The sequence below is a fragment of the Bubalus kerabau genome, chromosome 7 (genome assembly GCF_029407905.1).
Source record: "Bubalus kerabau isolate K-KA32 ecotype Philippines breed swamp buffalo chromosome 7, PCC_UOA_SB_1v2, whole genome shotgun sequence".
NCBI classification, from domain to species: Eukaryota; Metazoa; Chordata; class Mammalia; order Artiodactyla; family Bovidae; genus Bubalus; species Bubalus kerabau.
This window is the reverse complement of record NC_073630.1, coordinates 31,973,464-31,995,362: the sequence shown is the minus strand read 5'-3', so window position 1 is coordinate 31,995,362 and position 21,899 is coordinate 31,973,464. Positions and strand designations below refer to the sequence as shown.

The 21,899-nt window shown below is 37.8% G+C and overlaps 1 long non-coding RNA gene across 1 annotated transcript; it reads right to left on the bottom strand.

Annotated features, from left to right (window-relative positions):
- Positions 1–5,829: 5,829 nt before the first annotated feature.
- On the bottom strand, positions 5,830–21,122 carry LOC129657179 (uncharacterized). The gene is made up of 4 exons (XR_008716584.1): positions 20,987–21,122; positions 8,733–8,966; positions 8,043–8,133; positions 5,830–6,435 (listed from the first exon to the last, which is right to left on the bottom strand). It is a non-coding gene; the product is annotated as an uncharacterized LOC129657179 (long non-coding RNA).
- Positions 21,123–21,899: the final 777 nt, after the last annotated feature.

Here is a 21,899-nt window from a genome sequence, read left to right as displayed (position 1 = left end):
CATGGGGTATCTCCTCCTGGCACCACTCCTTACCTCAGACGTGGGGTATCTCCTCTCGGGCGCCACTCATGACCTTGGACATGGGGTATCTATCTCCTCTCCACTGCTTGCTGCTCCAGTGCCACACAGTGGAAATGAGAAATAGATTTAAGGGACTAGATCTGATAGACAGAGAGCCTGATGAACTATGGACAGAGGTTCGTGACATTGTACAGGAGACAGGGAGCAAGACCATCCCCAAGAAAAAGAAACGCCAAAAAGCAAAATGGCTACCTGAGGAGGTCTTACAAATAGCTGTGAAAAGAAGAGAAGCAAAAAGCAAAGGAGACAAGGAAAGATATACCCATTTGAATGCAGAGTTCCAAGGAATAGCAAGGCAAGATAAGAAAGCCTTCCTCTGTGGTCAGTGCAAAGAAAGAGAGGAAAATACTAGAATGGGAAAGACTAGAGATCTCTTCAAGAAAATTAGAGAAATCAAGGGAACATTTCATGAAAAGGTGGGCTCAATAAAGGACAGAAATGGTAGGGACCTAACAGAAGCAGAAGATATTAAGAAGAGGTGGCAAGAATACACAGAAGAACTACACAAAAAAGATCTTCATGGCCCAGATAATCACCATAGTGTGATCACTCACCTAGAGCCAGACATCTTGGAATGTGAAGTCAAGTGGGCCTTAGGAAGCATCACTACAAACAAAGCTAGTGGAGGTGATGGAATTCCAGTTAAGCCATTTCAAATCCTGAAAGATGATGCTGTGAAAGTGCTGCACTCAATATGCCAGCAAATGGTGGAAAACTCAGCAGTGGCCACAGGACTGGAAAAGGTCAGTTTTCATTCCAATCCCAAAGAAAGGTAGTGCCAAAGAATGTTTAAACTACTGCACAATTACACTCATCTAAGTTCAGTTGTCACTCAGTTGTGTCCGACTCTTCATGACCCCATGAATTGCAGCATGCCAGGCCTCCCTGTCCATCACCAACTCCCAGTGTTCACTCAAACTCATGCCCATCGAGTCAGTGATGCCATCCAGTCATCTCATCCTCTGTCGTCCCCTTCTCCTCCTGCCCCCAATCCCTCCCAGCATCAGAGTCTTTTCCAATGAGTCAACTCTACGCATGAGGTGGCCAAAGTACTGGAGTTTCAGCTTTAGCATCATTCCTTCCAAAGAAATCCCAGGGCTGATCTCCTTTAGAATGGACTGGTTGGATCTTCTTGAAGTCCAAGGGGCATTCATCTCACATGCTAGCAAAGTAATGTTCAAAATTCTCCAAGGCAAGGTTCAGCAATACGTGAACCATGAACTTCCAGATGTTGAAGCTGGTTTTAGAAAAAGCAGAGGAACCAGAGATCAAATTGCCAGCATCTGCTGGATCATGGAAAAAGCAAGAGAGTTCCAGGAAAACATATATTTCGATTTATTGACAATGCCAAAGCCTTTGACTATGTGGATCACAATAAACTGTGGAAAATTCTGAAAGAGATGGGAATACCAGACCACTTGACCTGCCTCTTGAGAAACCTATATGCAGGTCAGGAAGCATCAGTTAGAACTGGACATGCAACAACAAACTGGTTCCAAATCAGGAAAGGAGTATGTCAAGACTGTATATTGCCACCCAGCTTATTTAACTTATATGCAGAGTACATCATGAGAAACAAGCTGGAAACAAGATTGACGGGAGAAATATCAATAACCTCAGATATGCAGATGACACCACCCTTTAGGCAGAAAGTGATGAAGAACTAAAGAGCTTCTTGATGAAAGTCAAAGAGGAGAATGAAAAAGTTGGCTTAAAGCTCAACATTCAGAAAACTAAGATCATGGCATCCAGTAGCATCACTTCATGGCTAATAGATGGGAAAACAGTGGAAACAACAGCAGACTTTATTTTTCTGGGCTCCAAAATCACTACAGATGGTGACTGCAGCCATGAAATTATAAGACGCTTACTCCTTGGAAGGAAAGTTTGACCAAGCTAGATAGCATATTAAAAAGCAGAGACATTACTTTGCAACAGAAGTCCGTCTAGTCAAAGCTATGGTTTTTCCAGTAGTCATGTATGGATGTGAGAGTTGGACTGTAAGAAACCTGAGCACTGAAGAACTGATGCTTTTAGACTGTGGTGTTGGAGAGACTCTTGAGAGTCCCTTGGATTGCAAGGAGATCCAACCAGTCCATCCTAAAGAGCAGACATGGGTGTTCATTGGTAGGACTGATTTTGAAGCTTAAACTCCAATACTTTGGACACCTGATGTGAAAAGCTGACTCACTGGAAAAGACCCTGATGCTGCGAAAGACTGAAGGTGGGAGAAGGGGACGACAGAGGATGAGATGGTTGGATGGCATCACTGACTCAATGGACATGACTTTGGGTAAACTCCGGGAACTGGTGATGGACAGGGAGGCCTGGAGTGCTGCAATGCATGAGGTCTCAAAGAGTTGGACACGACTGAGCGACTGGATTGAATTGAACTGGTAAAGAGGAAGGAAAGACTGTGGGAAAACAACTCAACTTCCTCATGCTCCTGGAAGTGGCAATTTCCAAGGCTGTCTCATCTCTCCCCACACTTTCCACTCCAATTCCAGGTCAGGTGGGAACCTCAGTTACAGGGAACAGGATAACTGTATGTCAGTACGGAGAACAATGCTTGTTTTGGGGATTTTTTTTCTTTTTTCTTTTTTTTTTCTTTTTATTATTATTTTTTTTAATTTTATTTTATTTTTAAACTTTACATAACTGTATTAGTTTTGCCAAATATCAAAATGAATCCGCCACAGGTATACATGTGTTCCCCATCCTGAACCCTCCTCCCTCCTCCCTCCCCATTCCATCCCTCTGGGTCATCCCAGTGCACCAGCCCCAAGCATCCAGTATCGTGCATCGAACCAGGACAGGCAACTCGTTTCATACATGATATTTTACATGTTTCAATGCCATTCTCCCAAATCTTCCCACTCTCTCCCTCTCCCACAGAGTCCATAAGACTGTTCTATACATCAGTGTCTCTTTTGCTGTCTCGTACACAGGGTTATTGTTACCACCTTTCTAAATTCCATATATATGCATTAGTATACTGTATTGGTGTTTTTCTTTCTGGCTTACTTCACTCTGTAAAATAGGCTCCAGTTTCATCCACCTCATTAGAACTGATTCAAATGTATTCTTTTTAATGGCTGAGTAATACTCCATTGTGTATATGTACCATGGCTTTCTTATCCATTCATCTGCTGATGGACATCTAGGTTGCTTCCATGTCCTGGCTATTATAAACAGTGCTGCGATGAACATTGGGGTACACGTGTCTCTTTCCCTTCTGGTTTCCTCAGTGTGTATGCCCAGCAGTGGCATTGCTGGATCATAAGGCAGTTCTATTTCCAGTTTTTTAAGGAATCTCCACACTGTTCTCCATAGTGGCTGTACTAGTTTGCATTCCCACCAACAGTGTAAGAGGGTTCCCTTTTCTCCACACCCTCTCCAGCATGTATTACTTGTAGACTTTTGGATTGCAGCCATTCTGACTGGTGTGAAATGGTACCTCATAGTGGTTTTGATTTGCATTTCTCTGATAATGAGTGATGTTGAGCATCTTTTCATGTGTTTGTTAGCCATCTGTATGTCTTCTTTGGAGAAATGTCTATTTAGTTCTTTGGCCCATTTTTTGATTGGGTCATTTATTTTTCTGGAGTTGAGCTGTAGGAGTTGCTTGTATATTTTTGAGATTAGTTGTTTGTCAGTTGCTTCATTTGCTATTATCTTCTCCCATTCTGAAGGCTGTCTTTTCACCTTGCTAATAGTTTCCTTTGATGTGCAGAAGCTTTTAAGGTTAATTAGGTCCCATTTGTTTATTTTTGCTTTTATTTCCAATATTCTGGGAGGTGGGTCATAGAGGATCCTGCTGTGATGTATGTCGGAGAGTGTTTTGCCTATGTTCTCCTCTAGGAGTTTTATAGTTTCTGGTCTTCTGTTTAGATCTTTAATCCATTTTGAGTTTATTTTTGTGTATGGTGTTCGAAAGTGTTCTAGTTTCATTCTTTTACAAGTGGTTGACCAGATTTCCCAGCACCACTTGTTAAAGAGATTGTCTTTAATCCATTGTATATTCTTGCCTCCTTTGTAACATGTGTTTCATTGAGTTATGTGCCTTTTTAGAGGTGCTCTGTTAAATGTGGAGATTTTAAGCCTCATAGGTTGAACAGAAGATCATGTACTTGAGCAACAAGTAATTTAATGATTTTTGAAGCTGCCTCAAATAGCCACCGGACAAGGCAATGGCACCCCACTCCAGTACTCTTGCCTGGAAAATCCCATGGGCGGAGGAGCCTGGTAGGCTGCAGTCCATGGGGTTGCGAAGAGTTGGGCACGACTGAGTGACTTAACTTTCACTTTTCACTTTCCTACATTGGAGAAAGAAATGTCAACCCACTCCAGTGTTCTTGCCCGGAGAATCCCAGGGACAGCGGAGCCTGGTGGACTGCCGTCTATGGGGTCGCACAGAGTCAGACATGACTGAAACGACTTAGCAGCAGCAGCAGCAGCAGCAGCAAATAGCCACTATAAAAATAAACACTTTAAAAATCTCTGAATCTCTTCCCTCTAAATATGCTAACTAATTAATTTATTAAATGTGAGGTAATAATGTCATGATCTGATGACAAAGCTCTGGAAAACCCAGCATGTGATGCAATGATAGATAATTTTTCTATGTAAAATAAAATATAAGGATATGTGAGTTGGGGGAGAGAGATAGAGATAGAGAGATGTGTGAGGGGTGGGTGGTAGAAGGAAAGAAATACATGGCAATGTAAAGTAAAAAAAATCAAATCAAATTTTTGAATTAATATCAAATATAAAATGATAGGAACACATAGATCTTTAAAAACATGATTTAATGTGGATCTTTAGGCAAGAAAATATGTAATTATAAACAAATAACATGCCTAGAGTACATCAAATTTTTATAAAAAATAGATTTGTGTAATTAGTATAATGCTGTGAGAGCATTTTCAAAAGATCTCACACAGACAGTACAGTACATTAACACTTACATACATTAACTATCATATGTATTAGTGCCAAATAACTGAAAATATAAATAAATTTGTTTCAAGATAGCTTCAGTGTATCTCCATTAAAACACTATCATTTTTCTTTAAGTATTAAATTGAATATTTGTACTATAATAATATTATGGGGAAACAGTTTCTCAGCTCACAACTTTTGCTTAAAAACTTACATTTTATAATTTTTGTATTTAAAGGAAACTTCCTGAAGTTTTTTAATCTTGTAATTCAACATAATTGAAAGGTTGGCTTTGGGCTTCACCTAGACCAGAATAAGCCAATCTCACTCTTTCATCATATGTTTTCAGCTTCAATAAAATGACTTTTTTTTCACTCAGAAGTCTCACTGCTTATGCAAAGTCCTTTGCTATTTATACTATAATGGAAGTGGTTATAAATAATGGCAGCGGTTCTGCCACCTCAATAAATGCTCTCAGTTTGTCCATTCTGATTTTTATAGAGGCATCAAATATTCTATAGATTAATGCCAATAGGCTGCTTCCTTTTGCTAGCATGAATTTAGGGGAAAATCCATTTAAAAATTAAGTGAAAAGCAAGGAAACTTGGGAAACCAAATGCTTTTTTCATTATTATTTTGTTTTTTATAATATAATAATATCTATTCACGCCAGATTTGTTTTATGATTTATCTAGAAGTTGGTGTTTCTTTTAATTATTTATTTAAAACAAAATTCTATGTTACCACTTTTGTGGAATCTGCCTTATCATCAGGTATTAAAATATGGAAATTTTCCTGTATGTCTTCCTTCAAGTTACTGCTGAAAATGGCCATCATTTCTAATAATGTTGAAATTTATATTCTAATCAAATCAGACCTCTGCTTTCTTCTGAGATTTAGGCACTGAGGACTAAGGACTAAAAAGACTGTAAAATGTGAGTTACCAGGACATATGCTTGAAGTGCCAGGCAATGACTCAAATATGACAAATCGAGAGGTAGATGTCATGTTTAAGATGGCCTTTCAGAAGAATGAACTGACGTGGAAAACAGTTGTTATGTAGACATCAGTCCAAGCAGTTGAAGAGTCAGAATTTCAAGACGAAGTCTCTGTATTAGGTTACCATGGCTGCCATAACAAAGTTCTACACACCGAGTAGCTTAAAACAACAGATATTAGCTTTACAGTTCTGGACATTAGAAATCCAATATTGCAGTGTTAAGGAGCAGAGCCATGCTCCCTTTGAACCTGTAGGAAAATTCTTGCTTGCTTCTGGTGGTTTGCTGGCATCTTTGGCATGACTTTCTGTGGCTTGTAGATGCATCATTCATTCCAATCCTTGGTTTCCTCATGGTGCTTCTCTTGTGTCTCCTCACATTATCTTACCTCTGTGTGTTTCTTTGTCCAAATTCCCTGTTTTTTTATAAGGACACCTGTTATATTAGTTTAGGGCCCACAAAGATATCCTTTCAACTTGATTACCTCTGTAAAGACCCTATTTCCAAATAAGGTCACATGCTGAGTTACTGAGAGTCAGAACTTCAACAAACCTTTTCAGGGGAAACAGCCCACAACCCTTCCAATAAAATGGACAGAACATAGAAATGGACATAGGGAAGGACAAGGTAAAAAGTAGCAGGAATTCTGGAGGAACAGATGAGTCCTGAAGTTCAGTATGTAGTGGTGGAAGCAATTTCAAGAGCTTGGCCAGGAGGAGCAGATTTCAGCAACTTTGTGTACATCAGCTGTCCCCACACCAGGGGAAGCACATTTTTAAAAATACACAACACACTTGGTCAGGACACCTCTATTTCGGTGAGCAATCTTATTATGGTAAACAGATTATGTTCACAAATGGTTTGCAGCTTCTCCTGAGAGGAAACAGAATTAATCTCACTATGACTTGAATCTGGCCCAGCCTGATTGCTTTCTACTAAACTGCAACATAAATGACATTGGGTTCCAAAGCCTAAACCTCAAGAAACTTGGAGCATCTTTTTCTTGGAAAATACCCCAAAATGGCTATGGGAAGAAATTAGTCTAGCCTACTAGAGGATGAAAGGCCCTGTGGAGAAGAACTTAGGTATCCTACAAGATAGAAGCAACTTCTGAACTTGAGTAAGGCCACCTTGATCCTTCCTATGAAAGCAATCTGCACTTAAATGCAGTTGCAAGAATGAGCATAAGAGAATCCAGCATAGAACCCTCTTAGCAGCTACAGAATCATAAGGAATAATAAATCTGTAATAATAAATAAATATACATATTTATAAGAAATATTAAATCTGTGATAATAAAGATACATATTTGTATTTAGGAGAGATATATAGATATAGAGATAGATGTCACCTAGTTGCAGAAATGTTTTTGTCAAGTTGAAAAGAAAAATAAGATAAAGGGATAACTTGAGTTAAAAGTAGGGGAGATAAAGAAAAGGAAAGTATTGGTAGGGTTATAAAATAGAACTAGGAATGAGAACCCTAAAAAAATTCATACCATACTGACTTAGTAGTGGTGGGCCACAGATGTGGCCCTAAGCTTTCTAGCAGTCAGTGGGAAAACAGAATGCTGATCAGCTACACAGTTTACAAGAAATATAAGATAAAATAAGAACAGTTGTTTGGAGAAGCAAAATTATTGCTGTTACTAATATCCGACAGAAATTTCTCCCCATGGTCCTCATAAAACCAACACCATGTAATATACTGGCTTATACCCTCAACTGCAGTTTTGGAGTATGCACAATGACAAGTTTCATAGCATTTTCAGCATCATTCTATAAACAACATTTCAGCAAAGGCAGCTCTATGGGGGTCAATACAATACTATCCAGGACATAATATGTCCTCTGATTTGACCAAATCTAGTAGTGGTTTTAAAGTGTGGAATAATGGATAGATGTCATCTCTTGGCAATTCTTTCTATAGACTGTTTCTGTCTGCAGATCTTTTGCACAATATTGGAAAGCAATGCATTCAAAGTTACACTTTTAACAAGCATCCAGAGTTCACATTATTTACATTCAGAGTGGGCTTCCCAGCTGGCTCGGGGTAAAGAATCCACGTGTTAATGCCGGAGCTGCAGGTTCAATCCCTGGGTCAGGAAGATCTCCTAGAAGGAAATGGAAACCCACTCCAGTATTTTTGCCTGGGAAATCTCATGGACAGAGGAGCCTTGTGGGCTACATTCCATGGGATCACAAAAGTGTTGGACACAATTTAGGGACTAAACAACAACAACATCTTCAAGGTGAAATATGGACCTACATATTTTAATCAATAGCTGATTCGGTGGGGGGTTTCCATCTGTCATTTAAAAAAAAAGATCAGAGAAGAACCTATACCTGAATTAAAGGTCAGTTCTTCTATATGCAAATATTAACTGATGGAGAACCCATAGAATTCTGTTCCAAAATTCTCAGAGAAAGCTAGTCTAACACATAAAAAAACTGAGGCCATAAAATAATAGCCTGGATATATGTTTTACTTATTTGGTGATTCTTAACTAATATTTAATCTTAATAAAGCACCCAGACCATGATCAATTTGGAGCTCTTCTAATAAATAATATTTTGAACTTTTGCTCAATCTGAAATTCTATTAAGGTTTTAGTTCTGGAAAGAAACTTGAGATCACTTAATCCAATAGGGTATTTAATACATAATAAACTTGCATCAAAAGAGGTAAAATTCCTCTCATAAGATTATGTACCTGAAGAGTAAAGCGAAAGTCTTTCTTCACTTCATTCATTGACTGCTCCGTTTGTGGACACATGGCTGCATGCCTCAGCGATTCCAAGGAAACCCTGTTGCATCCACTCCATTACCATGAAAATTGCTCTTCAAGGAGAGAAATTTAGTACTTCAATTCATATTTTTCCTTTTCTTTCTTTTCACATCTGGACATCAACGTTAATGTGATTTTCATGGCTTACCCTCTCATTACCTGGAGTAAATAGATCATTGCATCACAATATTGCTCTGAGTTCAATTACATGAAGAAATACTATTATCTGATAAAATGCTTCGTTCTATTAACAGGAGGAAAAGAATAAATCCCGCCACCCTCAGCCAACAACATATTCTTGCAATGACATACCAAATCAAAATGTGCAAGATGAAAAATTATTTGATTAGCTTCTGAATTGTGAGTACTTTAACCTATGAGAGCTGCCAAGTCCAAGCCACTGTGGCTCACACTATAATCTTGCCGCAGTCCTCTGGGCCCCTCCGTAACAAAAGCTACCATCTTGCCATCACTGTCCCTTCACGTATTCAATCTCTAAAGCTCTGTTTGTTGTTTCATTCTGTTCTATGTCTCCCCTAGGAACACCTTCATTTTAATATAAATAGAGAGTTTCATCATGCGATGGCAAAGAACCATGGAAGGTATGACTCTCAATATTACTGGACACCCTGCATACAGATGTATTCCAAAAAGAGGACTGAGGAAGCAAAAAGAAAAAGAAAAAAAACAAGTTTAATAAAGGGGCACCAATATTATTTATCTGCACATAATGCAAACCATATGTCTATAAGAGTCAAAAGTAAAAACTATAGGTGAGGCTATTACATTTTGTGTTTATGGCTATTGCCAGGATATAGGAAGTGGCTATTGGAGAGATCCTATAGCTCTTGGTCAGGTCTTTACATATCAGATTACTTTCATTACCTTGCCTGGAATGAGGGCCATGTTTGAATCCTAAGTAATTTTTAATACACTACTCTTATTTGAATTTAAAAATATTTTTTGAGAGATGTTCTGAGACATAAAAAATTTAAGTGTAATCCTAGTTTGCATCATCCATATTGACTGGTTAGAGCAGGAATAGGGAGCAATGATAAATTAAGGTGACCAGAGCAAAGAAGTCTTCTGTCCTTCAGAAGTTTTCCTAAATATCTCATCAGCCTTCCTGTATCTTCTGACAGTCTTTTGGGCCAGCTTTTTTTTTTTTTTTGGATTGCTATTCCTTCTCTGTATTTTACCCCCTCCAATGGTTGTTGAATTTGCTTGCTTGATCAATTAACCAACCTGGCACCATCCCAGTCACAGTATGCACACTACGACCCTGTAAGATCAGGAGACAGACACGAACATTTGGAAAGACAAGACTATCATATATGAAAGGCTTCCTTTACAAAGATCCTGAGTCAGCACTAAGAAAGTAGACCAAGCACCTCCTTTTACTGTCTTCTACCTTATAGATGTTTCAATGTCTATTTGAAGCCTTTCTTTTTCTCATACTCCAAAGTTGGGCATTTTATATTTCATGCTGTTTTTTGTTAGAAAAATTAAATTAAACTTAAGTTCCAGTGGGCTTCCCTGGTGGCTCAGAGGTTAAAGCATCTGCCTGTAATGCGGGAGACCTGGGTTTGATCCCTGGGTCGGGAAGATCCCTTGGAGAAGGCAATGGCAACCCACTCCAGTACTCTTGCCTGGAGAATCCCATGGAGGGAGGAGTCTGGTGGGCTACAGTCCACGGGGTCACAAAGAGTCAGACACTACATCTTCTCACTCTATAACAGTGCTGGCTGTATGACCTCATGTAGAATGATTCCAAAGTTTTAGGTAAGTCCTAGGCTTCCTCTAGAGGTGCTACAAATGCTAGTCATTATTATTCAAGCTAAATTGTGTTTTGACATATTTTTAGAATACTTAGTATCTCTACTGTCCAAAACATGTGTAATTAAAAGTTTAATTATCTTTTCTCAACATACACACACACCTAAAAATCATTTATGATTCGTCAGTTTTTTAATGGTGCTTATGTGCTCATTTCAAAAAGAATAGTTTAACATTTTTCTCTCTCCCTTCTATCTGCCATCACATTTTAAACAGAAGGGAACAATGTATTGCATATCCCTCCTCATGCTGTACTTTAAACCAGTCAGTGCGGAAGTCTACGGAGAAAGGCAGCATGGAGTCTAGCATTTTGGTTTGCTTTGTTTAAATTGTTGGTATTGTTCAGCCACTAAGTCATGTCTGACTTTTTGTGACCTCATGGACCGTAGCACACCAGGCTCCTCTGTCCTCCACTATCTCTCAGAGTTTGCTCAAATTCATGTCCATTGAGTCCGTGACGCTATCTAACCATCTCTTCCTCTGCTGCCCCCTTCTCCTTTTGCCTTCAATCTTTCCCAGCATCAGTGTCTTTTCCAAAGAGTTGACCTTTTACATCAGGTGGCCAAAGTATTGGAGCTACAGCTTCAGCATCAGTCCTTCCAATGAAGATTCTAAGTAATGTCTCTGTTTTTTAATACGCTGTCTAGGTTTGTCATAGCTTTTGTTCCAAGGAGCAAGCATCTTTTAATTTCATGATTGCAGTCACTATCTGTAGTGATTTTTGGAGCCCAAGAAAATAAAATCAAATCACTGTTTCCACTTTTTCTCCTTTTATTTGCCATGAAGTGATGTGACTAGATGCCATGACCTTGGTTTTTTCAAATGTTAGTTTTAAGCCAGTATTTTCACTTTCCTCTTTTACCCTCATCAAGGGCTCTTTAGTTCCTCTTCACTTTCTACCATTAGAAATGGCAGAATGATATCATCTGCATATCTGATATTTCCCCCAGCAATCTTGATTCCAATTTGCGAGTCATCCAGCCTGGCATTTTGCATGATGTAGCCTGCATAGAAGTTAAATAAGCAGGGTGACAAGACACAGCATTGCCCCAATTTTGAACCAGTTTTTCCATGTCTGGTTCTAACTGTTGCTTCTTGACCTGCATATGGGTTTCTCAGGAGGCAGGTAAGGTAGTCTGGTATTACCATTTCTTTAAGAATTTTCCAGAGTTTGTTGTGATCCACACGGTCATAGGCTTTTTCATAGTCAGTGCAGCAAAAGTAGATGCTTTTCTGGAATTCCCTTGCTTTCTCCATGATTCAATGAATGTTGGCAATCTGATCTCTGGTTCCTCTGCCTTTTCTAAACCCAGCTTGAATATCTGGAAGTTCTCAGTTCACATACTGTTAAAGCCTAGCTTGAAGAATTTTGAGCTTAACCTAGCATGTGAAATGAGCAAAACTGTATGGTAGTTTGAACATTCTTTAGTATTGCCCTTCTTTGGGATTGGAATGAAAACTGTTTGAATAGGTCTTAACAAAGTCCAAATTGGTAGACTAGAAGACAGGGAGATGATACACTGATGAAGAAAAGGACTTCGGTATATAGTAGGCATACAATAAATATTAGTTCTTATCTTTTATCTCCCTTTTTTCTTTCGCTGTATGAATAAATAGTGATTATTTAAAAACAGCATAAGGACTTCCCTAGTGGAGCATAAGACTCCATGCTCCCAATGCCGGGGGCCTGGGTTTGATCCCTGGTCAGGGAACTGGAGCTCACGTGCTGCAACTAAGAGTTTGCTGTGGCTAAAAGATCCCATGTGCTACATCTCAGGACAGCACAACCAACTATAAATATTTTGAAAAACAACAATGTAAAACTTCTCTAATCTGTAGAATGCCATCAAATGGACTCAGTAAACATGACTGGCATCTAAGTAGACTAATGGATTATAACAGTAAATATTTATCTATAGCCTAGATATGATTTTGTAATGTGAGCATATGCAGTATGTGTGATCCTACCACAGGGAATAGGAAATAAATGTGTGTTAAATGAGCAAAAATGATGGGATGAAAGAGTTGATGCTGTCAGAGAGTTAGAGCAATTTTGTTTGGCAAATTCAAAGTTCACAAGTGGAAATATGTGATTTGGGCAAATGAAAATGCAAAAAAGTTAGATTTGTTACACATAACATAAACTGAGTTTCTTTTGTTTTTGTTATTGTGAAAGTGTTTGCAGTGTATTTTCTACAAACTTTGTTTTCCAAATCAGCCTTTATTCCATGCTACTGAAGCATTGCCTTTTTATTTTAATGTCAACGTGTAAAGTGGCATACAGCCAATTTAAAATAACTTACGTGATACTGACATATTTATTCTTAGAACTTAGGCATTAGATGTACAGACATAGGACAGTGTTTTACAAAATTTTGTACTAATTTCATGTTCACAGTATTTCAGAAATGAAATCTGCTCTAAACCATCTTATTGCATTATATATGTTGCCTTTCCATGAAGGCTGTTTCTGGAAATAATGGAAGAGAGAAAAGAAGAAAGGAAATAGGAAAACAGGAGAAAAGAAAGGCAAGAAGAAAGGAAGGAAGAGTAAATGTTCTTTTCCACAGTCTCATATCCAATTAGAAAATGCTATATTTTATATTGACCCTCTTCTGGGTTTAGGATATTAAACTCTTGGAAGTCTCTCATGAGAAAAACCTATTTAACTTTATTAAAGACCAAGTTTTTCAAATTTAGCTTAGAATAGAAATTTTTAGTGTTAAAACTATTAACATACTCTAACATACACACTAGGGCACTATTTTTTAAACTGCAAGTCATAAAACCAAGTCCAGTTTGTGAAATCAATTTAGTTAGCATGGTCTTCATAACCATCGTTTAGAAGATATGAAATAACATGGGTTCAAATTGAATAGACTGGATTACAGCATAATGCACAAAAGAAAGTCATATTTTGTTTCATAAAATTTTTCCTTTTGCTATGTGTGTGTGTATGTGTGTGTGAATATGTATGTATATATTTATGTAATTAGCTGTGATACAAAAAGTATTTTTAGGAATCAGTACAAAAATTGTATTATATTTTTGATTTTTAAAGGAATTAAATTTTAAAAGTCAGTAGCTGATGCTATGTATATTTTTTCAAGGAAATAATATTTCTTTAATATGTATTATTTTTTTTAATTTTATTTTATTTTTAAACTTTACATAATTGTATTAGTTTTGCCAAATATCAAAATGAATCCGCCACAGGTATACATGTGTTCCCCACCTTGAACCCTCCTCCCTCCTCCCTCCCCATACCATCTCTCTGGGTCGTCCCAGTGCACCAGCCCCAAGCATCCAGTATTGTGCATCGAACCTGGACTGGCAAAAAACTAGAATTTTAAAAAAATTATGGGATTAATTATTTTTTTAAATTCTTGAATATATAGTACCATTCTTTAATAATGAAAGTTAGTTAGCTCTCAATTTGGATTAAAATTTTTCATATCATATGATTTAACTGTTTAAATGACTTTGATTTAGCAGCCTTAATGTTAGAAGTTAAATGTAGCAAGTTTCTAAATCTCACTTATTAACAAATTTGTAACTTTGTTCAGTGATTAATATTATTAATCACCTATATCATCTATTAGATATTACTATTTATCATCTGTATCACTCAGTATTTGATTAGGAGAAAGCAGGTATAATCCTAAGAAATTTACATACATTATTTAGTACTTTAAGATTCCTATGTGATTATAACTATTAATAGCCTCATTTTACTTCTTACGGACACTAAGTCTGAGATCTTTTAAGTAACAAGTCCAAGATGCCTAACTAGGAAACAGTAAAGCTGAAATTCAAACTAGATTTTACCATTAGATTTTAACAAGGATGCTAAAATAGTAATTAAATAACATCTCATTTCAAGTATGTTATTACAATTAAGCAAAACAAAGCCTCAAAATCATCATGAATGAGACTCAGACTTTTCTAGCTTTCATGTCTGATCTTATGACTCAGAAAGATCATTTTCAATTAAATAATTTATTTTGAGACTCCAAAGAGACTTTTATATTAGTCTATTGATTTGATAAGTCTCTTTTTCACCAGGTCTGAAATATTCCAGAACAAACCTGATCCCACCTCTCCCAGCTCCAATGTCACCCCTGTTTGCTCACTTGTGCCCCCAGCACCTAAGAGCAGAGTAGAGAAGATGATCAAGAGTTTGTGAGAAGAGAGTGTTTTGAAGAAAAGCATAAGATAAGACTTCCCTGATGGGTCAGGGGTAAAGAATCCACCTGCCAATGCAGGAGACGTGGATTTGATCCTTGGGTCAGAAAGAGCCCTTGGAGAAGGAAATGGCTGCTACCCCATAGATGTGCGACCCCATAGATGGCAGCCCACTAGTCTCCTCCGAAGGAAATGGCAACCCACTGCAACAGCTGCTGCTGCTGCCGCTAAGTCGCTTCAGTCGTGTCCGACTCTTTGAGACCCCATAGACAGCAGCCCACCAGGCTCCCCCATCCTTGGGATTCTCCAGGCAAGAACACTGGAGTGGGTTGCCATTTCCTTCTCCAATGCATGAAAGTGAGAAGGGAAGGTGAAATCGCTCAGTCGTGTCCAACTCTTAGCGACCCCATGGACTGCAGCCTATCAGGCTCCTCCATCCATGGGATTTTCCAGGCAAGAGTACTGGAGTTGGGGTGCCATCTCCTTCAACCCACTGCAATATTCTCGCCTGGGAAAATCCCATGGACAGAGAAGCATGGCAGGCTACAGTCCATAGGGTAGCAAAGAGTCTGACAAGACAATAACAATAAGAATCTATTTATTGATGTGTCTTTATTTTGAAAATGGTAATAGTAAGACTTTATTTTTATAGAATTTTCCAAGCAAGAGTACTGGAGTGGGTTGCCATTGCCTTCTCCAAAGGAAATGGCAACCCACTGCAATGGCAACCCACTGCAATATTCTTGCCTGGGAAAATCCCATGGACAGAGAAGCATGGCAGGCTACAATCCATACGGTAGCAAAGAGTCTGACAAGACTTAATAACTGAACAAGGGACTTCCCTGGTGGCTCAGATGGTAAACTGCCTACAATGTGGGAGACCTGGGTTGGGATTATCCTCTGGAGGAGGAAATGGCAAACCACTTCAATACTCTTGCCCGGAAAATCCCGTGGATGGAGGAGCCTGATAGTCTACAATCCATGGGGTCACAAAGAGTCAGACATGACTGAGTGACTAACACCATCCAGTAGAATGCTTTCCTCTTACTTTAAATACATCACTTCAGAAACAGAAATAGAAAGATCACTATGACGTATTTTTAAAGCAATACACTTCAAAGTGAAAGAAATTGTATGGAAGAAATTAATGCTTTCAAATGTAAGTCCAAGGATTCTACCAAGAGCGACTTATTATTTTTCATCAAATGCATTTTATCCAGAAATGAAAATGAGACAATGCACTCATTACACAACTAAATTTGCATTTGTCTTTTATTCTAGGAGCTGTGAGCATACAAACATTCCAAACCTTTGCTAATTACTGATATTCAATCCCAGGTACATTTACTTCAAATATGTGATTAATAAATTCACAAGTTGTACTTGTATATTATCAGTGAAACACGTATGTCATCAATTCGTTTACACCTCTGATATGGCATGACTTGGACTGGCAAATGACAATTTCCTCTTACATATTCTTGCCATCAAAACCCTCCTCATACAAATTGCCAGAGCAGTCTACAACTGAGAATAACTGAATATAAATGTACTTCACCTAGACAAGAAGTGAAATTATTAAGTAAATTATTACTTTAAGGATTTAGTAACATAAAAAAAGACTGACATTTGATCACATTACTATTATTATTTGGTATGTGTTTCTTTCAGAATTATTTCAGCTCTTCTGGGAGCCTCATCAATCCTGGAAATAAAATAATAACTATCATTCTAAATTCAGAATAAGGAATTCCAGTTGAAAATCATGTGAATAACTTAATATATTACTTTAGGGTTTCAAATTTCCATTGTGATTGGTATCTATTAACTGAAAGATAATGGATTTGAGGCAAGTCTACTATGATGTCAATCCCTCCTGCTATTATATTTGCAGTATATGATGAATGTGTCCTTGGAATTACAAAATCTATTTTTTAATCAATCTTCTTTATTGTAATTTTCATTTAAAACAGAAAATGAATATATCCATCTGATTTAGTATTCATTTTGAGAGTAATTGGGCTTCTCTGGTGGCTCAGATGGTAAAGAATCTGCCTGCAATGCAGGAGACGTAGGTTTGATCTCTAGGTCAGGAAGTTCCCCTGGAAAAGGGGGTGGCTACCCACTCCAGTATTCTTACCTGGAATTCTCATGGACAGAGAAAGCCAGTCCATAGGGTTACAAAGAGTTGACTGAGTGACTTTGACTTTCACCTTGATAATAATTATAGTCTTGTTTATTTCACGATGCTTCAGTGATGCTGTAATTTTCGGCAGAAGACAATATGACAGACTGAACTTAGTAATCATGACATTTCCTCAATGTCCTTCACTGAGTGTACTCTGCTGTCTGATATTTTTAAGTTTTAGATTATAACAGCATACATGCATCTCAGTGATAAGGATTGTCCTATTTCAGTTAGGAATTCACAAAAGGAAATCATGAAGCAATTAGGATGAGTGTAATTAACTCCAGGATATTTTCTATTAATATATATTTTTCATAAGATTGTCTTATGTACAAGAAAATATGAGAACACTCTCACAAGTTTAGACTTAGCAGTAGGTATGGAAAAAAAAGAAGCCTATGAGAACAAGCAAAATAAAGTATTCACTTTGTCTTTTTTTGCACTATTTAGAGCAAATTCCTTTTGTCAGCATCTTAGATCAGGATCTCCAATCACCATAATAAAGGCTATGATAAACATACAAGTTCTTGGATTTCCCACTATATATGTGTTGCCTAGCAAAATAATGTGACTTATAATCATTTAGATCTGGTAAAATTTATATGAAAATTACTTTAATTGGGTTCTGTAGAATTTGTATGACCCTGATTTTTTCAGCATTGGATGAGCAGTTTTATAACTGCAGTACATGTGTTTAGAAAACTACCTGGTTCAAAGTAGTTAATGAATAAGAGCATTGATATGTCAGAATAGGAACTTTGAATTTAATAGGCAATGCAACACAGGGACTAGTCAGAAAAGGCCAGAACTAACAAGCTAAAAATTGGAGAAGGAAATGGCAACCCATTCCAGTATTCTTGCCTGGAGAATCCCAGGGATGGGGGAGCCTGGTGGGCTGCCGTCTATGGGGTCACACAGTCTTGGACACGACTGAAGCGACTTAGCAGCAACAAGCTAAAAAGTAGGTGTGCCCACTGTTGTGAATCACATGCTTGAGAATGACGCCATAATTGCGGGTGGAGGAGGAAGACATTGGAGTCAGACATAATGGACTTCAAATTCTGATTCCCCCCATTTCACCCAAAAATATAGGAGTACAATAAGTTGACAGGAAACTTTGAATTAAATTATCTTTTAGTTTGAATGTTGTAACAAAGATCGAATCATACCAGGTTTGGGTAGCTTCTTGTTCGGAGGTACGCAACTCCTTTAAAAACTAAGCATATAATTGTAAATGCATTCAGAGGCAGCAAAGACCTCAAGGCCCATGAAATTATCTGCTATTAGTGATAGTTTCTCACTGCTGAAATGAGGATTTACATACCCAGAAGTTTTATCAATATCACATTTAAGCTACACTTAGTATCAAATTGTGTGATAGAACATAGACTGTAAAATCCAAGAGAAGTGGCAAATTCTCAGCAGTGAATTGTTATTCCTTGTAACAAATTGATTCTAGTCTGAAAATCTACAGAAAATAAATGGCAAGAAGCAACCAACTAGATGTTGGATAACCGTAACAGGCCAGATAAAAGGATGCATTTTCAAAGCCAAGTTGAGAAAACAACCTCAAAGGTGGGTGGCTGTTTGAATTCAGTGGAAAGCACACTGCATGCAGTAACAAAAGATCTTGCCTCTGTTGACCATGGCATCACTCAGGTTGTGTGACATTAATCTCCCTACACGATGTTTAGAATAGCCTAGCACTTGGTAGGCACTCAATAGTTGTCTAGGACATGCGTTTCCTCAACTTTAAAGTCAGTGTTCATAGAAACGCTATTTACAATAGCCAAGACATTCAATAAATGTCCATCAACAGGTGAAAGGATAAAGAGGATGTGGTATATATATATATATATATATAATGAAATATTACTCGGCCATAAAAAAAAATGAAATAATGCCATCTGCAGCAATAGGATAGACCCAGAGATTGTCATACTGAATGAAGTAAGTCAGAGAAAGACAAATATATGATATCGCTTATATGTGGAATCTAAAAACTGATACAAATGAACTCATTTATAAAACAGAAATATACTCCCAGACATAAAAACAAACCAAAGGGAAAATGGGAGAAGGGATAAAATCAGACTTTGGGATTAATATAGACACACCAGTAGCTGTAGTGTTAGTTGCTCCGTTGTGTCTGACTCTGCAACTCCAAGGACTGTAGCCTGCTAGACTCCTCTGTCCATGGGATTCTCCAGGCAAGAATACCAGAGGGAGTTGTCATTCCCTTCTCTGCAGGTTCTTTCCAACCCAGGGATCAAATCTAGGTCTTATGCATTGCAGGCAGATTCTTTACCGTCCAAGCTCCCAGGGAAGCCATATGCACACTACTATGTATAAAATATTGGAGAAGGAAGGCAATGGCAACCCACTCCAGTACTCTTGCCTGGAAAATCCCATGGATGAAGGAGCCTGGTGGGCTGCAGTCCATGGGGTCGCTAAGAGTCGGACACAGCTGAGCGACTTCACTCTCACTTTTCACTTTCCTGCATTGGAGAAGGAAATGGCAACCCACTCCAGTGTTCTTGCCTGGAGAATCCCAGGGACGGGGGAGCCTCGTGGGCTGACGTCTATGGGGTCACAGAGTCGGACACGACTGAAGTGACTTAGCAGCAGCAGCAGCATGTATAAAATATTACCAACTAGAACCTACTGTACAGCACAGGGAACTATACTCAAAATCTTGTAATAACCTATAATGGAAAAGAATCTTAAAAAAAAAAATCACTTCGCTGTACACCTGAAACTAAAACATTGTAAATCAACTGTATTCCAAAAACATTTTTAAAAAAAACAGAAAAGTTATCTAAAAAATAAAGTCAGATGGTTCTAGTAAATAAGAATTAATATAACCTCTAGCCCAAATTTTCCCTAAATCTCCTACATACCTATAGGCTTCTCAGACATCCTACCATACAGACACCATCAGTTCAGAGAACTAAAGCCAGAGGGAATGGAAACTCATTTCTTGCAAATGTGTTTGGCCAAAGAGAACATGACAAAAAAAATTACTCTAAGTTGTGCAACCGCCATCCTACAAATATTGTGTTTGTGTGTTTTTGCTGAGCATTGAAGATGGCTTCTTGTTTGTTGGTCTTCACAGGCACACCGCATGGGGCCAGCCTTAAAGTTTCAATGGCATAATTTTGAAATATAGAGATGGGGGATCGTGCTCCTAGTAAAATAAGAGCAAAACTTTAAATGTTCATGTGTTTTTATTTTTCTTCACTTTATTTGGATAGTTCATGTATCAACCTGGCTTTCATTCCCTCTCCTTTGAAACCATAATATTTATTTTCATTGAAATCATTTTCTGCTTGGTATAAAAATATACTTTAGTAAGCATTAATGCTAGTTAGGGGTTAAGTTTTAATGAAATTTTAAGGCAAAAAAGTCTTAAATCCAGCATGATTCACTTCAAAAGCATAGGTCAAATATCACAGTCCTCGGGGAAATCTTTTTCCCGCCATTCCTTCCTTTACTCTTTAAGCATTCTGACCTTCCATTAAAATTATAATATTGGATCACCTAAACAAACAGCCTTTCCCTAGCCTCTATCTAGTCTCCTTTCTTCTCTTATTTATTCCCTTATGTTTCTTCCCATCTCCATCTCTACCACCTTATCTTTAGCATTTTATTCTTTTCAGGATTTTAAGAAGGCAGCCCCTCTGGAGCCCAACTGCCTGAGGTCAAAATTAAATCCGCCATTCAGTGGATGTGTGACCTTGAATGACTTACCTAAACTCTCTGTAGCTCAGTTTCTACACTGGTAAGTTGATGAGACTATGTATTTATGGAACCTACCTCAAAAGGTTGTAAAGAGTTGATGAATTACTATATTTAGAACATTCAAATCATTATACTGTACCCCCTTCAACTTACACAGCACAGTATATCAATTGCATTTCCATAAAACTGGAAAAAATATAGTTTACAATATGTAAAGTAAGGCTTATACCATACTAAGCTGACAATGGATGTCTACTGTTATCGTTGCTATTATTTTACAAATATTTACTTGGCTCCTCAGGGCAACTTGTTCCACTCATGATAACACGGAGTGTCTCTTTCAAACATCTTGGGTGTTCTTGAACCTTTCTTGCCTTCGGTCATATGCATACGTATATTTAGATGCTCAAGAAACCAAATAAGTGTTATCCACCTCCACCCACTCCCTCCCAACCCTGTCCTTCTTGATTGGCCTATGAGAAGGGAAAGCATTCTCTACATCTGTCCTCAACAATAAACCTGCAAAGAAATAGCTATAACTCACAGCCATGTATCTATTTGTGGCTCTGATTCTTTATATCACCTGTGTTAAAATATCACAATATTTCAGCTGTTAATTGAAGCACTCTGGCGTCTTGAGTTATTTTTATAGTCAACTTGAGATGACATGTGATAGTTCAGATTAATGGGAGCTGTGAGTCAGAAATTCTGTCTCTAGTTATGGTTATAACTTTTAACATGTGCTAACATGTGATATCTACAGATCATGTGACCTGTAGTTATTTCTAAAATGGGTATTGGAAACAATGAACTTTTGTCATGGTAACACTTTATGCTAAATGAAAGCAACACACTAGTCTCTCGAAATTTTTTTTTCTGGTACCACATGTCTTAATAAAAAGCAGTCATTCTAATGTTTTTCAGATGTCTTCAGCAAACCCAAGGGTATTTAACTAAAATAAACATGTACCAGGTGAAATAGGTTTATCAACCTTTACAAGATTATTTATAAAATGCTGATCATGAGTAAGAAAACAAAGAAAATTGATTTGTGGGGGAAAAAGTCCATCTATGTTTAAAGTTCCTCTACTGTGGAGGGAATAGAGTCTTTCTAAGTCTATGAAGCATTCAGGAAACCAATG